We start from the raw sequence: 23,771 nt of genomic DNA on the forward strand, positions 1-23,771 counted from the left end.
TCAGAAACAGTTTTCACAGCTCGTACATTTTCTTTTTACACATATATGTAAGCATTGAGCCAAATTTAGTAATGCCAACATATTAAACGAACAATATTTGTCTCTTATATATGAAACATCTACATATACACTGTCAAAGAAACTTGTCTTTGAGTGAAGATTTAAGGTGATAGGAAATATAAATAACTGCAACTTGAATCTTTGACCCAGAGTTCAAGCTCACTGCTGTAATATATCCTGTAATATATATATGTCATAATAATCTGACAATACATATAATATTGGCCATATTGTATTTACATTACCACAGTGAGATGATTTTAGTCTCATGAACAACATTAGCTGATTGTTATTTACTAATGTCAGGTCAGGAAAGATGCCCTGGTCAGGATATAATTTGCAACTTCCAAAAGAGCATGCAGACTATTGTAATTTTCAACAGCTTGACTGTAAGTGACAGGAGCAAACATATTGGCAGAGTGGGGAAAAACCCCTACGTAAGGAAAAGGATTTTAATCTTTTATACATGATTGCATTTGTGCTTATTAAAGGAGCTGTAGCTCTTGGTCAAGGAGGGTCAGAAACTCTTGGCAGGCGTTAATGATCAGCCAATACACGGTGGGGATGACAGGAGCTCTGAAAGGAATCGCAACACCTGCTTACATGTCATATTTTTCAGTTATTTGATTATCCTTTATTACATATACTCTTTTGAGCTAAGTGGTAAGTTTTAATAGCTAAGTAGTCTTGTTTATACTTTTAGTAGCTTCACGTGAATGTGACCTTTAGTCTAGAACTTACATATATAGTTTCAAGTTGTGTACGTGCTGGCCTTCTGTCTAGTGGAAAGGTTACAAGGTCTAGCTGGGGAGCTGAGAGGTGAAACAAAGTGCAAGCAGAGGCTGACACATACACCCACATACACACATCGTAGAAAGACTCAGTTATATAGGTAAAAGTTAATCATGTTTTGCTTGCGACTGCAAAATTGTGCGTGCGTATGTGATAGTTTGTGCAGAACGTGTGCTGATGTTCCAGACAGATAAGCGAGCGTCCGGGGACAACAGGAGGACACCTGGATGGAGACGAGACAATCTTCTTTTAAACTATGTTAAAAGTCATTGTGGTTTTGATTTGACGTATGCTTTACTGGATCTGCCTGGTAACAGAAGGGGGGCTGGACTATTTCACCCCTATAAAGTCTTTGTTCTGACTATTGTAACTCAGTTCAACACTGAATCTGTACAGTGTTGGCTCCACGCTGCGTGTATTCATTAAAATGTCGTCTAACTTTACCCGGCCGGATCAGTGGTCATTATTTTGGAGTCCCCCTCAATTTACGAACCTTAACACTGTCCTCTTACATGTGACCTTGGCTACATTTTCAGATTTCTCCACCCTGAGGCCAGGGGTCAGCTCTGTCTCACACTCAGTACAAACCACCAGCATCACTCAGTCTGCAAGTGTCACATTAGTCGCCTGGTAGTGACGGTTGTGCCGATGCAGTGGATTTACCACATGTGAACTTACTGCAGTATTTTGACACAGATGTGCATTCAGATCTATCCAACTGAGCCTGTCTTGGATCAGCACAACCAGCACGAGCAGCCCTCTAACATCACACCTCAGCCTGTGCAATATTCACCTGTTAGTGCTGAGCTGGAGATAAACTGAGCCTGTCAGCCACAGAGCAGGATCACTAAACTGTTGTCCTACAGACAACTCTGCAAACACATCTTTACATCCTGTCACACATCATTTGCACCTTTGGATGAACTTTAGCAAAGGTCACGTATTAAAAACAAAAACAGCCGATTGAAAAGCCTGGCTGAGTGATAACACAGACAGGTTTCAATATGTACACAAGGATCTCCACACAGAGGTACATGAATTCATATGGACTGAAATACACACACAAAAACGAGTTTTACTGCAATAACAGCTCCATGAGGTAACTCCCATTCCCAGCAACACACCCACTGTGTTTAAGGTGGTCTGGATGAAGAGTTGTCAATAAGAACAAACAGATGAAGGTGAACGAATGCTCAAACATGTGAGATAAAGGCTCTGTACTCGTGCTGGTAGATGTCTGGGTCTGGGCTGATGTGGTTCTGATGTACAGGTCATCCCACAGACAGCCGTGCAGCACCGCGTACCTCATCACTCCAATCCTGTTTTTAATCTACAAGGAAACCAAGAAGGCTCACTGCTCTGTGCAAGAAAATATGTTTTTGAAAGGTGTCCTGATTTCCTCAAACTACCAGTCTTTCACATCTGGTACAAGCACATCAGACATTATCAGGAAATAATGTTTTTTTTCTTCTTTGAAAGCTGTGATGCTGCTTGGAGACATAATTACACAAGTAACGTGTTCAGCAGCAGCAGCTCAGAGCTGGAAGTACAAGTGTGGCAACATGTGGCCAGAGTGGTGACAGAGTTGAACACTAACCTCTGTTATGGTGGATAAATAATGCAGCTGCATTATTAAGGCTCCTCATGGCTGTACAATACATGCATCAGCAAAGGACAATAATCCCAACTAGGAGTGGAGCCGAACCCGAATACGGTATTCGGAAAGGCACAAATAATGTGTTTTTTACGAATACTTATTTCGAACAAATACTTTTAAAAATATTTGTATTCAGGAACAAGAAAAACTTTATATCAAAAAGCTGAGTTTCCTTATGAGACTGCAGTGCATGACCGGATGAGTGAGTGACACAGGCTGCTGCACACAGCAACAGAGAGGCTGAGCCATAAAAGACTGAACTGCATCAAGATTATTGTTGAAAATATGTTTTTGTACCATAACTGAGTTCCAGAGGCAGTTTATAACTTTAGTGAAGATCGGGAGATTATTCCATTACGCTGCATTATTGACGTCTGCAGTCGGGTCTCTCATGTTCGCTCAGCTCTGTTAGCTCGGTCATTTAGACAACAGGCTGTTGACAGAGTAACGTTAACGTTCGGTTTAAAAGATTAACACAATGATTGTGTAGTTGTGTCGAATTGTATGCACTTGTGGGAGTTACATGGTACATTTAAATTACTCTGTCTTTTGCAGACAGCAAGATGTAGACTATAGGTCAGTTAACCTTAGCATAGCTTCCCGTCACTCATTAACTTGGCTGAAACTCCCCACATGGATTTGGGCACCAAATAGAAAAGAGTGTTGCTGCTGCTGAGCCACCTCTTGGTCCTCCACCAGCCAAAAAAAATGTTCTGTGTGGAAGCATTTTACAGTCAGTGCTGCAGATGAAACCAAAGTGATATGTAATGTGTGCAAAAGTCAGATCAGCAGAGGCAGAGATATCAAACATCTGTCAACATCTGTTATGCATAATCACATGCACTTAAAGCATCGTATTCCTGGTACTGTCTGCCCCCCCCCCCACCAGCACCAATTCATCCTCACAGCCATGTTCTGCCCCTGCAAGTCAGTTTCACTGTCTGTTCAGCGTCCTCCAACAAGGACGGGTGGTGGTGGGTTCATAATGTTCACAATGGTATTTTATTAGTTGTTGGTTTAACCATGGATGAGGCTTTGTTACATGTTCATTGCTGCATTTATAGAAAACCATCAAATAATATTGCATATCCATAAGTATTATAATGGACATTTACACCTATTTTGAATTTTACTTGAATACAAATACAAATACTTTCCCCCCTCAACAAATACAAACACAGATACAAATACCGGCTGCTTTGCACGTCTCTAATCCCATCCTAGAGGCTGGTGGCAGCATTGTAATCAGTTTCTGTCTAATACTGAAAACTTTCCCTGTGGAGTCATTGTAAATATGCAAAGAGACCAGAAGGTTATCTGAAAGTGGCGCATCTTGGTGCACAAATAGTAACTAGTAAGCAGCACTTTTGTTGACATGAAGGTGAGTCATCTTTTAGCACATCATTCAGGCTTTATTAGCATCACTGTGACTGTTATTGTGTTTGTAGGAGGTTTCCTCTGCTGGTCTCAGACAGCAGCAGAAACATCAGCCTCCCTGTCAGTGGAGATCAGTTCTTACGTGCTGTTGGCCAAACTCAGCGCCTCCCCGACTGCTGAGGATCTGGGATATGCCTCTGGTATTATCAGGTGGCTGACTGGGCAGCAGAACTATGACGGAGGCTTCTCCTCCACTCAGGTACGACACCACCCGAACAGCATGAAGCTCATCTTTGAGTTCATATACAGTCTTGGACCAAATCAGAAGAAATAATCCTGAAGCTTTCATGTTGTTGCTTTTCTCTCAGATATGCAGACTTGTTTTAGCAGGCAGGGATGTTTTTATTCTTTATTTACAAGATGAAATTGACTTTGGTCTAAAAATGTGTTGTTTTAACAGAACAGCCTTCTGTGCACCAACTACACGTAACAGCCTGTAAATAACAGCTCAGCTGCAGTCTGTAAGTTTCTACCTGTGATTTCTCTACTTTGTTCCTCTGAGATCATCTCTGTTAAACATATTTAACCTGTTTAACCTTTATTTAACCAGGAAGTGAAGGTTAGAAACTCTTTTGTGAGAGTGTGTTGAAGTGACACAGGCAGTTTGAACTTCATGTCAACATGAATCCATCCTGTAGGACACAGTGGAGGCTCTTCAGGCTCTCTGCTCCACCCTGGTGTTCAGTCCTGAAGGTTGGAGCACAGGGACAGTTCAGGCTCCAGCAGTCAGCTGACATTTGATCAGGGCAACAAACTGCTCCACCAGGAGGAGGCGCTGCAGGACGTGTCAGGAAAATACAGGCTGGAGGTGAAGCTGCTTCAGTGCAGCTCAGTGACAGCATCATGTGACCAGGTCCTGGTTGGTGTCAAACAAAGGCTTTCTTTGTTTCTTTGTACTTATAAAACGCTAAAGAAGCATTTTCACATGTAATCAATGTGTTTTCATAGACAACATTAGAGCTGACAGTAAGAACTGCACACAGTACAATTCTGTTTACACTAAATTAAAAATCAATAAAGTCACTTTGTGTCTACATGAGAATCAGAGAAACTTTCTTCATCCCAGAGGGAAACTGAGCTGTCGGAGCAGCAAACACACAACAAACATCAAACACTGATAGAAAATGAGAAACACAGATATTGATGATAAATATTAAGATAAATAGATAAATATAGAGATATAAATATAAAAGTGTCACGGTGTAGAAAAGTGACAGCAGGCTGCACTGAGCTGTGATTGGTTCTGTTTGTTTCCCAGATTTGTGCACCTACAACATCCCAACACCTGCTGATGTCCCCACTCTCAGTGTGAAAGTCCACACAGAGGTGGAGCCCACAGGTGAATCTGCCAGAGCCAGACTGACTGTGGAAATACATCCCTGTAAGTATGTGACAGGTTAGAGGAGAGTCTGTACCAGCGTGGAGTCACTGTGGGTGATGAAGAGCATGTGTGCACACACTGTTCAAACACAGCTACAGTGGGAAGGAGAAAACTACAAACATGGTGGTCCTGGATGTTCCCCAGAGTGTGAGTCATTAGACAGACTCTACCAACACGTCATGTGATCACTGTGATGATGTCATCTCCTCACAGCTCAAACGTGGCCTCCTGGTGAGTCGTGTTGAGCCAAAGGAAGATCCTGTTCTGGTGTCCTTAGAGGAGGTCAGAGAAGTCCACAGTGGGGACACCAGATGATGATCTTTGGTACAAACTGTGTCTGCGATTGTTTCTGTCTCGTCCAGTTATCAAAGGACACACCATCAACCACAGAGATCATCCAGGAGCTCCCAGTGGACGACCTGAAGCCAGCCGTGGTCCAGATCTATGACGACTACCAACCAGGTCCAAGTCTGACTAAGCTTTACTCCAACAGCACACTGACACACTTCAGAGGATCCATCAGACTGAACAGTTCATACAAGCTGATGTTTCCATCAGTGGGACTCAGAGAAATGACACTTTCATAAATCTGGTTTTAGTCACTTTGAGTGTAAACAGGAAACAAACTGCATCATTTGTGCTTCTTGCACCAGGATCCTCCTCGTCTCTCCCACAGCAGGAAGTTCAGCTCTGCTCTCATGAAGCAGCAGGAAGAGGCTCAGAGTGAGGACTGAGGACAGACTGATGGCACACACTCAGCCTTTTGCCACTGCATGCACAGCTGTGAGTCATGTGACACTCGTGCACTCGTGTTGATCACACCTCTCATTGCAGATAAGTGAACTCTCCCAGGGGCAACGATCACCCACAGTGGTGTGAAAAAGTCTTTTCACTCAGTCATTTCTGACTGTTTTTATCACACAAATGTTCCTGTTAGACAAAGATAACACAAGTAAATAAATGATGATGTCATTGATTAAGGCACAAAGGTGATCCCAACCTACCTGAGCTGTGTGCAAAAATAACTGCCCTCTGCTTCAATCATGAATGAACTGTGATGAAGCACATTTGTTTCTAAAGCTGAGTTTGACAAACACACTCAGCCTGATTACTAGAAGACCTGTTGGATCAACAGACTCATCAACTTCTACAGAACCCGTGTGAGAAAGAGGCTGAAAGATGTCAAACAGCAACACATAATGCCACCATCTACACAACCAGCTGACAGAGTCACAGCTGTCAGTCTGGACAGGGTTCAAAGCCATTTCTAAGGCTTTGGGACTCTGTTGAACCACGGTGAGAGCCATTAGACACAAATGCTGAAAGTGTGGAACAGTGGGAACCTTCCCAGGAGCCAGTGGCACCAACATGACTCCAAGAGCACATCGACAGCCAGGAGCTCACAAAGAGCCCAGAACAACATGAAAGACCTGCAGGCCTCAGTTAAGGTCATCATTGAACAATAAGAAAGAGAATCCATGGAGGAGTCCAAGGAGAAAACCACTGCAGACCAAGAAGAACACAAAGGACGGTCTCACACTGTCCAACAACATGTTGATGATCCCGTTTGGGAAAGACTCTGTGGACTGATGAGACAAAAGCTTTCTGACGAGTCCTGTTACATCTGAAACTAACACAGCATCAATGAAAAGGAGCCTCATAGCAACAGTCACATATGGTGGTGGTAGTGTGATGGTCCCATGTGATGCATCATGGCAGCAACAATACAACAACAAATACACACATGTGACAAATGTACAATAACAGATCATTAAGTGTCACGGCGCCGTGCACATTAGTATATTTGACTGAAGCTTAATAATCAGAATAATGCTCTGATCTCTTCAAATAAATGAAATCATACCTTTCTACTAAAACTGTTTCTGTTGGTCTCCACCTTTTCCTGAACCAGACCCTGCAGGATCCACCTGAGTGTCCCAGTCCTGGACCCTGTTTGTAACCAGGAGGATCCCAGGCCTGATTATTGCTGATGTGTTATAAATATTCTTGTTTTATTCTCATTAAATAAATATGTGTATAAATATGTGGATTGATGTTTCAGTCCTGGATGTTGATGCTTGTTTGTTTGAAAGGACACAGATGGACCTTGTTTCCTTCTTTCCTTCCTTTTTGTGTCCTCTGTGCTTCATCTGCTGCTCTTCACTCTGTTACTTTGGACTGATTTCACTCACACTTTGTTTCCATGGTTTCTTTGCGTCACGCTGACAGCACGTGAACAACACGACATGTTTGATCTCAAAGAAGGAGCAGCATCCTCTCTCCAACCTGTTTCTCCATCTTCTACAACACCTGATTCATTCCAGTTTCTCTGCTTTCACTTTGATTCACGTCAACATGAAGCCTGAACGTCTGTGATGAACACACTATCAGCATCACTGACATGTTTCATCATTTAAAAACACTTCCTGTCACTGTGGTGGTTACAGTGACATCATGCAGTTTGTGTTTTGACCTCCAGAGGGCGACAAATCAGCACAGACAGAGAGCTCCATTCAAACTTTGCTGCATCAGTAATAATTCTTCAAATATAATCATCAGTGTTTGAGCAGTTATGATATCAGGGACGATCTAGACATGTGTGACAATACTGAACATGTCACATGACACACCTTAAACATCATGTGATCCACTCTCAGCCTGCACTTTGATTCATGACTTCAACAGGTTGAAATGAGCTTTGAAGAAACATTTAGTGAAATAAATCTTTCATCACAGGATTCATGTGAGCAGCAGATGAACTTTGCCCCAACAACATCTTCAATAACAGAGTCTGAATGAAGCTCAGGTGTTGATGCTGCTCACTGATTGGACGGTTGGTTTCAGCTCTGCTCTCAGTCTTTACTGCACAGGTGAAGGTAGAAAGTGTGACTGGATCAATAGACTGGAAACAGAGAAACATGCTGAACATTTGAAGCTTTGCAGCAGAAATGTTCATGTTACAAATACAGCAGAGCTGATCTGGGATCAGTGTGTTCACACCTGCAGCTACAACAAGGTTTCATGTCTCCACACGTCAGCATGTGAACTTTACTCTGACTCAGTCTGAGCAGTCAGACGGCAGATTTTTAAAGTTAACACATCAACACACACAGATCTCTTATCTTTAATCTGTCACCAGTTAAGCACACAGACGGTTGTTGGTTCATCCTCAGCTCTCAATGAAACTGGGACAGTTTTATAGCTAATAAAATCATACTAAACTTAAAACTATGAGCAGAAAGTGATCAGTCATCAGTGATGGGACTCTGTTCTCCCCTTTAACTGGAAACAGCCAGCATGAGCAGATAAAATCTGTTTGTTCCAGTGAAGTCAACATTCAGATTTTACTGAAGTGGAAAAAACAATAATGTTTATGTTTATGTTGTTTAAATGTTTGATTTTTTTGACATTAAATGACATTACAGTGTTTAACTTAAAATTAATTTAAAATACTTCATTACAACCAAACAGAATGTAACACTTTAGCTATTTAATTAATTTTGATATAAATTCATCTATATGTGCAATCAAAAACATGAAGAGATTATCTAAATGCATTTTAAGCAAGATTAATTTGTATTAGTCAGCAGAGCCAAATTCAGAACAACAGACTCAAATAACAAGAACCAAACCTTCATTCAGGCTAAAAACAGTCTTTCTTTTTTTTTTTTGCCATCAGAATTATTGTCTAAAGGCAAAGAAAGAAGCACTCAGAGCAACTCTCTGCCGAGGCAGCTAATTCTCTGGGGATTGTTTACTTTCACCAGAATACTGTTATATTTTGTATGTATTCTTTTGTTTCAGTCTCTTTGGCTTTACAATACTTTCTTCGAAGAAATAACACATTTTGTGGCCAATGTCATATTTAGAATCTGTATTATTATTTCCTAATGAAAATGCAAACAAAGGCAGTAGAATTTTAAGCATAGTTTTAAATATGAAAAAGCATTTTATGAAAGTTTGACCTTATTTGACCTTAAGGAAGAGGTCAAAGGTCCACAGTAATGTGACTGTCTTAATAACCTGTGTGTGGCAGTCAGAGTGAAGACCAAAAGTGCAGGACTCGGACACAAAGCTGGAATTACTAACACAATGGTTTAAACAAGGCAGGAACTACAGACTTACTAACGAGTAAGTTAGAAAAGCTACTGTGAAAGCTACTGTGAAAGCTAGTGTCACAGTAGCTTTCACAGTAGTTTGCTGCTAGTTTGGAGCAGCAAACTACCTTTTAGGCTACGTTCACACTGCAGGCGAAAGCGCATCAAATCCGATTTTTTTGACCATATGCGACCCATATCCGATCATGGTATGACAGTGTGAACGGCACAAATCCAATATTTTCAAATCCGATCTGGGTCACTTTCTCCTTTGAAGCACCACTCCTCTCTAAAACAGTAATAAGGATGATTATTAGGTTATTTACATTATTATGTAAATAACAAATTAACTTAAAGCAAAAATTGGGAAACATAAAGTCCGAAGTCTTTATATTAAATGGTAAATGGCCTGTATTTGTATAGCGCTTTACTAGTCCCTAAGGACCCCAAAGTGCTTTACACGTCCAGTCATCCACCCATTCACACACACATTCACACACTGGTGATGGCAAGCTACATACATAAGGCCATCAGTCAAACAATATTGTTTGGTCTGGGTCTAAACAGAGCGCGTTGTGTGTGACGTCTTCTTTTGCGCATGCGGGCCGCTTTGAGCGTTCACACTAGAGCGCGTTTGCTGTCGCATTTTATTTGTAGTGTGAACAAGCAGACAAAAAAATTGGATTTGATCAAAAAATCGGAATTGAGCATTAAGACCTGCAGTGTGAACGTAGCCTAAGTTCAGCTAAAGCCTTCAGTCAAAGCTGATACTATCAATAGCAGTCACAGTCTAAAAAACTAGCAGACCTTCCACTCCACAATTAAAAATAGTAATACTCCATAATGTCAGGATAAAGCAACATTAAATATTGGATCAGCTGTTTGAAATAATTTCATTTTGTATAAATACACACCTGATATAACAGATAAAACATTAAAACCTGCTTAAAACGCACACATAGAGGAGACGTGCAAAACCACCATATATAATTTTCTCTTGACTCATTTTAAAGATTAAAGAGTGCACAGGGCGAACTACTATGTACAGCTTCTTATTAATGGCAATGATCTGAAAATATGGACTTATCCTTTCAAGTGAATCTATTAATTTTGTTAATTACTCCATTAATCACTCTCATTCCTACATTCTTCCTACATCCATTCTCATTCCATACGGAGTATTTTGCCTGACAGTTCAAGCTGCACCTTTTTAGTCACATGCTGAGTCTTGATGCAGGTATTGCACTCAGCTTCAGCTCCTCTCTTTATGGCTGCTCTCTGTTTATACCAACTTTATTGTCTGATTGGCTTTCTGACTCTGGTTTTGACTTTGACTGCACACCATGCAGCCAATCACATGCAAAGACAGACAGGGACCATATCATGCAGGCCAGGGAAGCAGAGAGACGGGGGAGCTGGATTTAAAAGCTAGTGTGTTGGGAGAAAGTGACGAAGCAAGCAAAAATGTAAAATATGAGCAGCATCTGACTGCATTTCAATGACAGACTGCAAAGCTGAGTGCAGAATTGATCAAAGGAGCTGGATAAAGTGGTACCTGTTTTCATTTCCAGCCATTTTCCTTTGTTTCAAACTTGTCCAGGCCTTAGACCTCATGTGTGTTCTCCCTGGTAGTAGTTAATGCATAAAAATAATGGTTTTATGAAAACACTGAATAAAATGTTGCTTTCTTGAAAAAGATAATGTACATTTGAAAATGGCATAAAATAAAGTTATACAAAGTGTCTTTGAATGGCAGAGATGTGTGCGCGTACCACAGAGCCATGGCTCACTGTATAAATGAGTCTCACCGGCCTGAACGCTCGCTTGAAGTCGTTAATAATTCTTAACTTGTTGGATCTGCTGCTCACCACAAACGAGCACAAGCATGAATTTGGTCTTTTAACTGTGTTTTTATGAGTGTTACAGCTTCTCCTAGTAATAAAAACCTCCTTTATTTCCATTCATGCTACACAAAGTTGTCAAGCAAATAACAATTAAATAACAGAAAAGTTTGTTTTTCCACTTTTTGCTACAGAAATTTCTGGATTTTTCATGAATACAGTTTAAAAAGCAAAAGGAAAAAACTGTGCAGTCTGGGCAATGAGCTGTCAGGGCTTTTTTCTATATTTTTACACCTTTATTTCTTACGATTTAAGTACAAAGAGCCGTGCCAACAGATTTCTGTCACAGCAGCTTTTCCTTTATCATGTAGAAAAACAGTTAAATATGTCACTTACACTGACAGAAAGCAGCCCTGGCATTTTTGGTCTAGGTGGCCGATCATGATCGCTCCAAAAAAGACAGAAATATATAAAAAATAATATACCATAGTGTGAAAAAGTGTCACACTTAAATGTTTCAGATCATCACATCTAAATATTACACAACAACACAAGTAAACACAAAATGCACTTTCTAAATGAAAGTGTTTATTATTAAGATAAATTAACTGTTGTGTGTCACAGACCAGAAGATCCTCCAAAGCCAGACTTCATGCCAGCATCCTAAGAAATTCAGCAACAAATGAATTGAGATCTGTCAGTGTGGACAGGGTTATAAAGCCATGTCTAAAGCTATGGGACTCCACCAAACCACAGTGAGAGCCATTATCCACAAATGGAAACCGAACCTTCCTCGGAGCGGCCGGGCATCCAGCCACGACTCATCCAAAAGGTCACCAAACAGCCCAGAACAACAAAGAGCTGCACGACTCACTCGCCTCAGTTAAGGTCAGTGTTCATCACAAGGGACAAGTAACAAAGTACAAATACTTTGTACTCTACTGAACTAAAGTAGAATTTTCAGGTATCTGTACTTTACTGGAGTACTTTTTTACTTTTCCTCATTACATTCTGAAACAAGTAACTGTACTTTGACTCCTTACATTTTGTTTTTACTTTTGGTTTAACAAATTTGCAGGGGGTTATTGTTTTTGTCACTCTGAGCGTACAGTCCTCTTTGAAATAATCACCAGGGGACGTCACATAAAAAGAGATGACGTGCCATAGTAAAGGGTCCAAGTGGGCCGCTGTGGGGTTTTGGTTTTTTGGCACAGCTCTGGAACGACTGCAGGTGTCCATAAGTTGCGGTCGCAGTACTTCAGCATCTAATGAGCCCTACAGAAGACGATCAAGCATAAAGAGAGTAACATGCTGTGGCAGGTAATTTCAAATGCAACGTTTCTATCAGCTCAACAAACTTCAGCAAACACACAAACTGTTTTTGTGTAGTTTCTCTCACAGTGTGTTGCAGCTAAAGGTCCAGTTGCTGTATTTCACTGGGAGACACAGGGAAAAGAGTTTGAGATAACTTCACTCAGAGATGGAGAAAGAATACAGGACAGGAAGAGGAGAGCTTATATTTAAAGGTAAGGACTGTTCAGTGGCATTTGATATAAACTGAAAGCTTACATGGAAGTCTTCATGTTCTCATATTGTGAAACACGCTGCAAAGCAAACTGTTATTTAAAGACCACATGAAAATCCTCGGCAGGTTAGTGCAGGATAATCAGGTTAGTTTACAGTAAAGAACTGTGTGTGACTGATGCACAATGGCTGTGGTGCTCGTGGTCTGTTACATCAAGAGTAACAGAGATGAATACGAATTTCAGCTGGTGATGCTTAAATGTAGAAAAAAGACGGTGGAAACAGTGAACTGTTAGTGATGAGGGTGGAAATCAACCAAGACAACTCATGAAATACCTGCTTACATCTTGTTGATTTCAGTTGTGTAAATCTACAAAGAGCCACTGCAGCTGATTTTAGGATTCCCCCACCTGCTAATTCACACTGTGAGATGAAAACCCTGCTGAGCAAAAGGAACAAAGGCTGGTCTCAGTTCTGCCAGAAAGCATCTCAATGATCCCCAAAACTTTTGGGAAAATACTCTGTGGACTGTTGAACTGTCTCTGCTGCTCATCTGCAGAAGTGACGAGTATCTCAGCCTTCCACACAGTTAGCCTTTTGTTCTCTTCATTTCGATTGTATCATTGACTTTAGGATCTGTTGTTTGATCTTTTCCATCTCTCCTGGTTTATTTCTCACCGATCTCACTTGCTACAGTGACGACAATAAAAACATCCCGTTTGTGGAACAGCACATATGTGTCTGATCACTCTGCACTGCACGCTCAATACAAATCTCACCGCCAGTAAGGACCTCAGTCACAAAGAGAAAACCTCAACACGTAATATACACAATACATAAATCCCAGCTGTCATAATGTGCACCAAAAAGGGATTAATACTGTTTTTTCTCAGTCCTTGCAGCGCTTTCTGCCACCTAGAGCCAGTTAATGTCTCCAGACCAGCCCTAAAGCAGTGCTCCCTGATCTTTGAAAATGAATCCACTGTGAGTGTGTGAACAAATGTCATTGTTTTTAAGCCCCACAGATACAATCATAGTCTCACTGTACAATACAATGTAGTCCAAATAATCCAGCACATATACAGCAGTTAAGAGACAGAGGGGTCAGTGACCTTTCAAAATGCTACATTTTAGGTTTTATCTTTTGCCAGAATCACACTCTTAATTTTCTGCATTCATGTACTTTAAGTGAAATTAAAGCTAATTAGAGCTTAATGGCATGAAAGCGAAAGAGGAAAGTGCTAAAAAAAAGAGAATTATCCTTTTAAGTGAATCTAAATATTTTCCTTCCTCTGTCTAAAAAAAGCTTCATCTCCTCTCTCTGTTTATACCAACTCTATTGTCTGACTGGCTTTTGGAGACTCAGATTTGAAATCTGCCAAACAGAAAAATCTATGTTGTTTTCACTGAATGTTTTCTAACAGTAAATATTTTTCTAACATTTGTTTCCAGCTTCTGTCTTTCCATGTGTTGTCCCTTAATCTGAACTGGAACCAAATGAAGCAGAGTGTAATCACCTCCTACGAGCCATCCTGTCACAGTGAGTGGAAGCTACAGTATCATATACTGGCTCTTTGTGATTTACAATGTGAGCTATTCAGGGTGGCCTAAAGCAAACTGTGTGCATGCTCCTGTTGTTAAAGGGAATCATCCTGTGAAGCCACAAGTCAGTGTCACCTCTGTTTCCTGCTTGCCCAAAGTGAACAGTGATGAAAAGATCAATTCATACAGAAGTGAAGCAGCAGGATCAGTCATGGACGCACAAGTGTTTTTGCAGTCCGTTTTGTGGCACCACAAGGGAGCCTGCAGTGACTGGAGCTCCACTGGATCATCACCAGTAGGAAGAAAAAAAAACAACCACGTGGAACATTTTTGTAGAATCGCTGCAAATTTTCCAGCACACACTGGATGTGATCTGGGAATGTAGTTTCTTGCAACGTGTACTCAGATATTTATGCAATACTTATGTAAGAATGCTGTTTGTTGAATTCAGCTCAGCATTCAGTACAGTTATTCCCTCCAAGCTGATCACCAAACTTGTGGATCTTGGACTCAACAACTCCATCTGTACCTGGATGATGGACTTTCTGACCAATAGACCCCAGCATGTTAGGCCAGGCCATAACTGCTCTACCACCATCACACTCAACACTGGCACTCCACAGGGCTGTGTGCTGAGACCGTTCCTCTTTGACTGCAGACCTAGGGTACGGATCCAACTCCATCATCAAGTCTGCAGATGACACCACAGTGACTGTCTCATCAGTGACAACGATGAGTCTGCTACAGGGAAGAGGTATCTGTGTGGTGCTGACAATAACCTGCTCCTGAATACCAGCAAAACCAAAGAGCTCACTGTGGACTTCAGGAGGGAGACGCGAGATACCCATGTCCCCATCTACATAAATGGCACAGCTGTTGAACAGGTCTCCAGCTTCAAGTTCTTGGGGACCCACATCTCTGAGAATCGGTCCTGGTCAACTAACACCTCCAGCCTGGTCAAGAAGGCCCATCAGCGCCTTTTTTTTCTTTACGATACTGAAGAAGAACCATCTGTCTACTGACATACTGGTTAACTTCTACCGCTGTGTGATAGAGAGCATCCTGACCAACTGTGTCACAGTCTGCTGTGGGAACTGCTCTGTTGCTGACCGCAAGGCACTGCAGCGGGTGGTGAAAACCACCCAACACATCACAGGGACTCCACTTCCTGCCATTGAGGATGTCCACAAGAAGAGATGTCTACGCCGAGCACGCATCATTCTCAGGGACTCCTCTCATCCTGCCAATAAACTCTTCTCTCCTCCAGGAGGCGCTACAGGAGCCTTCAGACTAAAACCAGCAGATTTAGGAAGAGCTCCTGCCCCACAGCTGTCACCCTACTGAACTCAGTCCCCCTCTGAACCTTTCCATCCACACTCACTGAACCCTTCTACACTCCTCCTCCCAGTGACCATGATCATTTCATTCTCAACATTCACCACATGTTCACATTGGTTACTGCTGTAGTTTTAGGACACTGACAGAGTCTCTGTTATAGTGCCTATTATAGTCTGTTCAGAGAGCTATGCTTCCACTGCTGTAGATATATTCATAGCACTGTAGATCTGTTTACCTCACACCTCTACATCTGTATATATGTAGCACATCTGTATATTTGTTCACAGTACACCTGTATATCTGCACATCTGTACAGCAATATAGAACATCTGTATGCTATACATTTGTCTGTAGTTCAGCTGTATATTTGATCTCTCTGTTCATAACTATTTCACCATTTATACTAGCCTTATCTGTATATATATATATATATATGTATATATATTTAAGCTGCTTTTATTTGTTTTTAAATGTTTGTCCAATGCTGCCCCTCTGTACCTCTCTGAGCTTCTTCATCCATACATACCTTCCCGGTCCCTCAGGTCGGCAGACCAGCTCCTCCTGAGTGTGCCCAGGACTAATCGTAAGCTCAGAGGGGATCGGGCGTTTGCTGTGGCAGCACCAAAATTGTGGAATGAGTTGCCCTTACATGTTAGACAGGCACCTTCCTTATCTGTTTTTAAATCACGTCTTAAAACATATTTATTTACCTTGGCTTTCAGCACAGCAGGACTTGTCGATGTCTCTTAAATATGTTTTCTTATTAATTATATTATTTTTAATTTTAAGATATTTTATATGTAATTTAAACTGTTTTCTCTCTGTTTTATTTTTGTAGCACTTTGGTCAACATTGTTGGATGTAAAGTGCGTTATAAATAAATATGCTATGCTATGCTATGCTATATCAGTACATCTGTATATTTGCTCTTATTGCACTTACTGATTAGATGCAAACTGTATTTTGTAACCCTGTATTTAGACATGCATAATGACAGTAAAGTTGAATTCTAAATCCTAAACATTTAAACAAAAGCAGCTACAGGAGAAGTTTTTAGAAGTGATTTTTAGAAGGCCAGTAAAGAGAGCATGGAGACAGATGGAGGATGCCACGTCCACTGAATCTACACGCTTCCTGTTTCCACCTCATCCTTCCAGTGCTCTACTATACTCTCTGCTCTCTCTACCACAGCTGCCTTTGAACTTGCCTGGGACAGGTCACATGACACAGGGGTGTGCTCTGATGTCAGCAGGCAGGTCAGTGGAGCCCTCTGGTGATGGATATATGCCAGTGAAACAGGAGGAGGCCTGAGAACAGACAGCAGGCTTAACTAGCAGGACAAAGTAGCATGTAGTACCTGAAGGAGTCATCACAGCCAATCAGCTCTCAGGAAAATGGAACATCAAATACATTTTCTCTTCTTTGATTTTCATCAATGTATTTTTCTGTCAACACTTCTGCCTGATTAGAAGCTCATAGGCAGTTCCTGTCACTCTACAATAAAATAATGTAAAGGCTGCCCTCTCTGCCCTCCCACTAGCTGACCTAACTGACACAAGTAAACTGTGCTGAGATACCCTACAAGGTTCTTGGCCACATACACAAACATACTTGGCTGTAGAAATCATGCCATGAAGCTCCCAGTGCACATTTTTGATGCTTCTGTCTGTGGCAGAGGAGGTTTGGAGCTCGGCAGAGTCTTGGCGACTTTTACTGACTATGCACCCCTACCCACATGTATGATTTAGATTTATACTTATGTGGCAGCCATTCACTGGCCTGACAAAGTTATTTTAAATGATATCATGTCATGAATAACACAAGTTATTTTCCATGAAAAGTAAAAGTGGTGAAATTCTCAAAAAACGAATGAGACGTGCATGCAATTTCACATATTTGTTGTTTTGTGTGTGTGTTTGTCTGTGTGAAGTTTCGATGTGTATTGTTACGAAATAAATATATATTCTCAATGCTTATTTTCTGTTTATTTTGTTTTATAGAGGCCAGACTAGGAGAACGCCAGTTTGAGCACAATGTCACAGAGTACTGACAGGAAACTGCATGCTGCTGCAGAGAACAGGAGGTTTTAGTGCAGAGCTGCACAGGCGTATTAATAAAATACAGGAAACCAGACAAAAAGCGGAGCTAAGTAAACTGTGTGTCGGTGTGACGCAGTGCAGAAATATATATACGGATTTAGCTGGCAAAGAATTCAGACCTGAGCTTGTGTGTTCGTGTGGCAGGTCTCCAAAGATCATTTTTTGAGTTTGACCACTCTGAGTCCAGTCTTTCTCTGTTGCCAAAAAAATTCAAAAGAACGGAATTTAATAGTATCTGAAAAGCACAATTTTGAAAACACTGGAAAGACCTCAAGACATTTTTTCTTTTGCTTTCTATGTAAACAAAAATTCCCACCAAGGCTTTTCAGTGTGAAATTAGTGTGTAGAGAAAATACCTGTGCCAGGTTGTCTCCATCTAGTGGTGAATAACGCCTTACCACTACATCAGGTGAGTTTTTCTCTGTGCACAGTGACACAACAACAACGCAAACTGTTTAAAAAATAATGTAGGCAGATCAAGGCAATGTTATAGATTCAGTAAGAACTGAAGTTTATCGTAATCCTTCAAATATGCAGAGCGTCACACTAACACAGTTGCTTATGTCCAGCATAGCTCTGTTATTATCAATTTGATTCGAAACGTGTCCAGTTTAATGTCTTAAACTAAACTGGCATTAAAGTTTCAATGAACTAAAGTGGTCCCTCTGAGTCAGCACCCAGAAAGCTCGTATCTTTGAAAAATGTGGCCATAAATACGAGCGCTGCTGGGATCTTAAAACACTGGGGCTAAATCCAGACCTGAAATCTTTGGAGGTTTCACTCAGTAACTTTTTAATATTATTGACTATATGTTATAGTCACATTTATATAAAATGTCAAACATTATATGTTAGCTAAAGGTTGAAGTCACAGAATTATACTGAACAACAATGCAATTTGAGTTCTTCTTGTTTGTACTATATATTTGATTTATTGTAAGCAGTGGGAGTAAAACCTAAAGAAAAAATAGTAAAAATATGAATGAATCTCTGCTCTTACAGCTTTTATTGTGCCGTGATGTCTCCTTTGAAACTGTCCTCTTGCTCGTCTTTTGGATGCTCACCTCTTCTTCACCTTCCACCAAACTGCTGCACTCTTGCTCTCTGCTCTCGCCTCCTGTTCTGGTTATAATTAGAATGCAGTCAGCATGTGCCAAACAAACTCCCCCCAAATCGATCATGTTTGATATGATGATGTTTTTAACATCTTATTTATGCACTCATTTAATACACTGTATCAATCAATTATTAAACAAATATCAGACTGTAGAAAAGCAAATAATGATGCACTGAGCAAGTTCATGCCATAAGAGCTAAATGGCCATCAAAGAAAATCCTGAATGCCTGATACAGGACAGGCCAACATTTAATGCAGCCACAGATGGACATCAGTCAGCTTTCTGCACTTTCCACCTGATCACATCAAAGTCATGTCACTTCCTCTTTGGTTCACTTATGTTTACTTTTACATTTGCAGTGACAATAACTTTAGTGACATAATGCACACATTATTTCCTATGGACTGCTGGGTTATCTTGGTTTATTTCAGTTCGTATTTTTAAAGGTGCAATCAGTCATTTTTTTAGGTTATTTGACAGAAAAAAAGGATCTTGTACTCATAAACAAACATAGAATAGTGGATAACAATGACACATTGTTAAACGTGTCATTGGTCACTGCTTAATTTCCTCATTCTTTAAGCATTACTCATCCTTAGTATGTCATTTATAAATACAGATATACGTTCTTAGAAAGAACCACTTCTGAGCTTGATCTCCTTACTCCAAGGAGCTTTTCTGAGTTATCATTGTGCCAGAGGAGGAGGGCATCCACTACTTCTTTCATTTCACCTGAGTTCACCTGTGGAAAGCACAGCGCCGAATACCCTGAATATTTCTTTGAATTCAGGAGTACTAGGGAACTAATCTTGAGTGATTACTGAATTATCTGACTAAAGCTAATGAACCAGAGAAATTCTAAACTCTTAAACATCCAGGGATGTCTGAATTTGTGTCTGCACCTTCACACTCCAGATATGAAGGATCATACCTGTTTTACCTCCAGTGTTGTGCCAAAAAGTCATCGTCTGACAAAAACTGATTTCCACCTATATTGGTAAATAGACTTTAGTGAACATGATTTAAAAAAGGGTATATATCAAATTCAATAACGACCTATTTTTTCAAGTATATTTATAACTCTGTGTTATATTAAAACCAACCCAGTCCTTTTGGGACACTTAAAATATGTTTAGAGAACTATTATTATATTTGTTGCAATTTCTGCTGTCCTCTTGGCCAGATTACTCTTTAAAAAAGTCATTTTAAAGTCAAATGAATAAATACGAAGTAAAAACCACTGCCAAAACGTGATTGCAGCTTCTACCTTGTGACAGGAATGTTGTTTGAGGCACAAGATGACTCAATATCACTCATGAGGGACACATATGACATGTTTCACATATTATAGACCAAAAGATTGTCTATAGCAGTTTAAATATGATCAACTGGTTTTGACAAATACCGGGAATTAGTTTATGGCACATAAGACTTTTTGACACAACACCGGCTAACTGACAAGACCTAGTTATAAACTAATATTACGGTTGAATATTATTGCACCTAACCTTGGACTCTAGTATTCTAAAACTTCCCCTCTGATAAACCATATGATTATGTAACAAATATGTCAGCTTACCAAAGAACAGAGGACAGTTTATTCAGGGTGTGACAGCACTTTCCCACCTGTGTCCAACATATCATACACATTTCTGGACTGGAGCACGTACATCGTTAAAAACTCCAGGACTTCATCACAGCCTCTCTCACATGTGTAGTTTACAGGAAACTTAAATAACACTGGCTGAATATGTTTGTAGCAGGATAAAATTAGGGTCCCTTATATGAATGGGATTTAAACAGGGAGAAAGAAGAGAAATATTGGCATCAGTTACCAACACTTCACTTAATATCAAATTGAGACTCACTTGTGTTTAACCCTGGAATATGTGAACAGATTACTTATTGGGTCCTTTCTCAGTCCATGGGTTGTAAAACCGCAACATCCTGCATCCGTAGTAAGAGAAAGCGTCTGTGGCAATAACCAAAATGTCTCCATACAGCCTTTGTGAATAACAAAATGGCTGGCCAGGAAAATATTTAAAAAATATATTTTTTTAAATGTATAGAGCTAAATATGAAACGTGTCTGTGAGTCCTTCAGTCCAAATACTCGAGGTCGAGAAGAATATATAGTAGCCGCTGATCCCTCAATGGCACCAGTAAGACAGCAGGACAGCAGGGCCTCTTCCTCAGCAGAAAAGTCTCCTCCACTGCTAGCAGGAGAAACATGAGTATTTTAAAGGTACTGCGTGTACAGATATCACCGCTGGCTCACACAAGCTTGGACTGACACAGCTACAGACCTTGGCTGTGTCCCGATCCAGCGACCGCACACATTTTGAGACCTATTACGTCACAGCGACGCAACGACAGCTGTCCCAATCCAAAGTGTACTCCAAATGCGCTGTCGACTTCCCCAAATTTGAAGTGTGGTCCGGTGTACACTTCGTGGGCCCATATATCCCACAATTCTTAGCGCAGTGCTGGGTGTGGATAATTTTGCCGAAAAATATGGTAGAGTGCTGAAGCGGAGCGGCCGAAGAGTGAACTTTCGCACTTATTTATGTGCGAATGTTTAATAATGAAGAACATTAAAACATTGCTGTTGGCCACATGTCGGCAAAGTTACAAACATTAGTGATGTTTGTACTAACTTGGTTTTAAAGCCTTTACTTTCAAATATACGCCGTTCAATAGTTGACCTTAATCTTACAGAGAATGTGATGATTTTATGGATAATTAAAGTCAGTCATATATCCACAAACACAACAAGCTGAAAGTCAGTGATGCTGCTCGGTTTGCAGTCCTGAATATCACGGCACAAGCAGGATTCACTGCATTGTTAATGTTAGCTATGTTATATTGCTGCCTCTGTTCGGTGGTGTCGAGCCAAACGGACTTTAACGTGTGTTTGAACGAGCTGACGGTTCACTCGTTAAGCTGAAAGAAAGATGCTTTAATAACAGGAGTCACACATGTGTCCACTGGACCATCTGGAACTCTTCTTGTTTAGCACTCGTAATAACACAAACACTAAATCCTCCTTCTCTATATAATATTGGCCATATTACATTTACATTACCAAAGTTAAATGATTTTAGTCTCATGAACAACATTAGCTGATTGTTATTTACTAACTAATCTTAAAATGACTGTTCAGTACCGAAATGAAGCCCAACAATCATGTTTTACAGTCACGTGGTCTCAGCCTCAGACACTCAACTAATCAAAGTGATGTCATGAAAAACTGAATGACCAACAAAACATTTTTTCTCCTTCATTTCTGTCACACACTGCTGTATGAAACGTTTCTCGCGGTTAGTATCATGGTTGCTAGGCAACCTGAGCAGCGCGACGACGGCTAGACCGTCCCATTTCACAACCCTCTCACTTCCGCACTTCTCGTACTTTGTGTTATGCGCCGTACGTGCGGTCGCTGGATTGCGACACAGCCCATGTGAGCTCATAGCCCCTAAACAACAACAGTGCAGTCTGCTAGTTCAAATGCACAACATAAATGACAACTTACTGTACACTGAACACACATCGCTCACTGAGTTAGGTCCTTGCACCTTTTTTAAAACACATCCCTTTAGCTTACATCTTAAAAGTAGTGCAAGCCATATGGGTTTATATTCCAAACAGTGACACACGAACTTGATCACCGAAGTCCGCTTAACATGGCTGCTAATTTTCAAGCTTACTAGCTTATTCACGATTAGCACACTAATAATCAGCATTAACCACACATCATAACATAACCAAACGATAAAATATAGAAAGAAACAATGTACGTATAAAACACCAGTTCTTACCTAGTAGGAGAATAAATAATCAGTATTTTAAGGCTACTGCAGATGTCACTGCTGGCTCACATGAGCTACCTCTGAGAACCACCACAGTTTACTCCCCAGTTGACTGTCGCGAAAGAGTCGTAAATCACCGGCATTGTGAAACTTTAAATTATTCCAGGGCATGTTAAAAACAAAACACCAAACAGATGGACTGGATATTAAACGGTATCAAACGACTAAATTAACACAGGGTTACAATTACATTCTACCATCGTCACATCGAGAGTTTATTCATTAATTATCAGAGTTCAACAATGTGACATCCAGTTGAAAACAGCTTCACTAACGCCAGCCAAAACAGGCTGACAGTATATAAGAGCACAAAAACAGCCGTGCTTATCGACAGCTCGACATATCCTCAACAACTCACCTCAGTACGGCTGCCATCGGTCACCTTTTAACTGTCCGTTTTACAGCCCCTTCCAGAAAATGAACGCTTACGCGGTACACTATACACATAGGATATTGATTTTATTTGGTTTTAGAGTTTAACCTGAAATCTTTTGCTGCTGAGCAGCAGAGCTCCAAAGCGTCCCCCTGTAACCATGGTTACGCAGAGGCATAACAGTGTTCCAACTGTGACGTCACATACTAGAACCTATATGTCAAACTGATCCCTGGATCAGCCTGCAACTTTTATTGGCACTTTTCTGCTGAGATCCGGAGCTCGAGGCCCTGGCGCCCCGGGATAAGATGAGTTGCTGTGTTTTTCACGGAGAAAAAATAATTAACATGGAATAACATGGAGCATATTTCTCCTGTTTTGGCTTCCCTTCATTGGCTTCCTGTTAAATCCAGAATTGAATTCAAAATCCTGCTCCTCACATACAAGGTCTTAAATAATCAGGCCCCATCCTATCTTAATGACCTTGTAGTACCATATCACCCTATTAGAGCACTTCGCTCTCGCTCTGCAGGCCTACTTGCTGTTCCTAGAGTATTTAAAAGTAGAATGGGAGGCAGAGCCTTCAGTTTTCAGGCCCCTCTTCTGTGGAACCAGCTTCCAGTTTGGATTCGGGAGACAGACACT

The 23,771-nt window shown here is 40.7% G+C and overlaps 2 long non-coding RNA genes across 6 annotated transcripts; one reads left to right on the forward strand and one right to left on the reverse strand.

Annotated features, from left to right (window-relative positions):
• Window positions 1-258: 258 nt before the first annotated feature.
• On the forward strand, window positions 259-6,347 carry LOC120438809. The gene is made up of 3 exons (XR_005612167.1): window positions 259-4,145; window positions 4,347-5,285; window positions 5,690-6,347. It is a non-coding gene; the product is annotated as an uncharacterized LOC120438809 (long non-coding RNA).
• A 3,743-nt stretch (window positions 6,348-10,090) lies between these two features.
• LOC116311244 lies at window positions 10,091-23,265 on the reverse strand. Of its 5 annotated transcripts, XR_005612156.1 has the most exons (6): window positions 23,112-23,265; window positions 20,754-21,100; window positions 18,768-18,889; window positions 18,125-18,189; window positions 17,888-17,962; window positions 10,091-16,976 (listed from the first exon to the last, which is right to left on the reverse strand). It is a non-coding gene; the product is annotated as an uncharacterized LOC116311244 (long non-coding RNA). The 5 variants fall into 5 exon arrangements; XR_005612158.1 differs by lacking the exon at window positions 17,888-17,962 and having other exon boundaries at window positions 18,768-18,884; XR_005612157.1 differs by lacking the exon at window positions 17,888-17,962 and having other exon boundaries at window positions 20,754-21,097; window positions 23,112-23,264.
• Window positions 23,266-23,771: the final 506 nt, after the last annotated feature.

This window comes from Oreochromis aureus, linkage group 3 (genome assembly GCF_013358895.1).
Source record: "Oreochromis aureus strain Israel breed Guangdong linkage group 3, ZZ_aureus, whole genome shotgun sequence".
Lineage (NCBI taxonomy): Eukaryota > Metazoa > Chordata > Actinopteri > Cichliformes > Cichlidae > Oreochromis > Oreochromis aureus.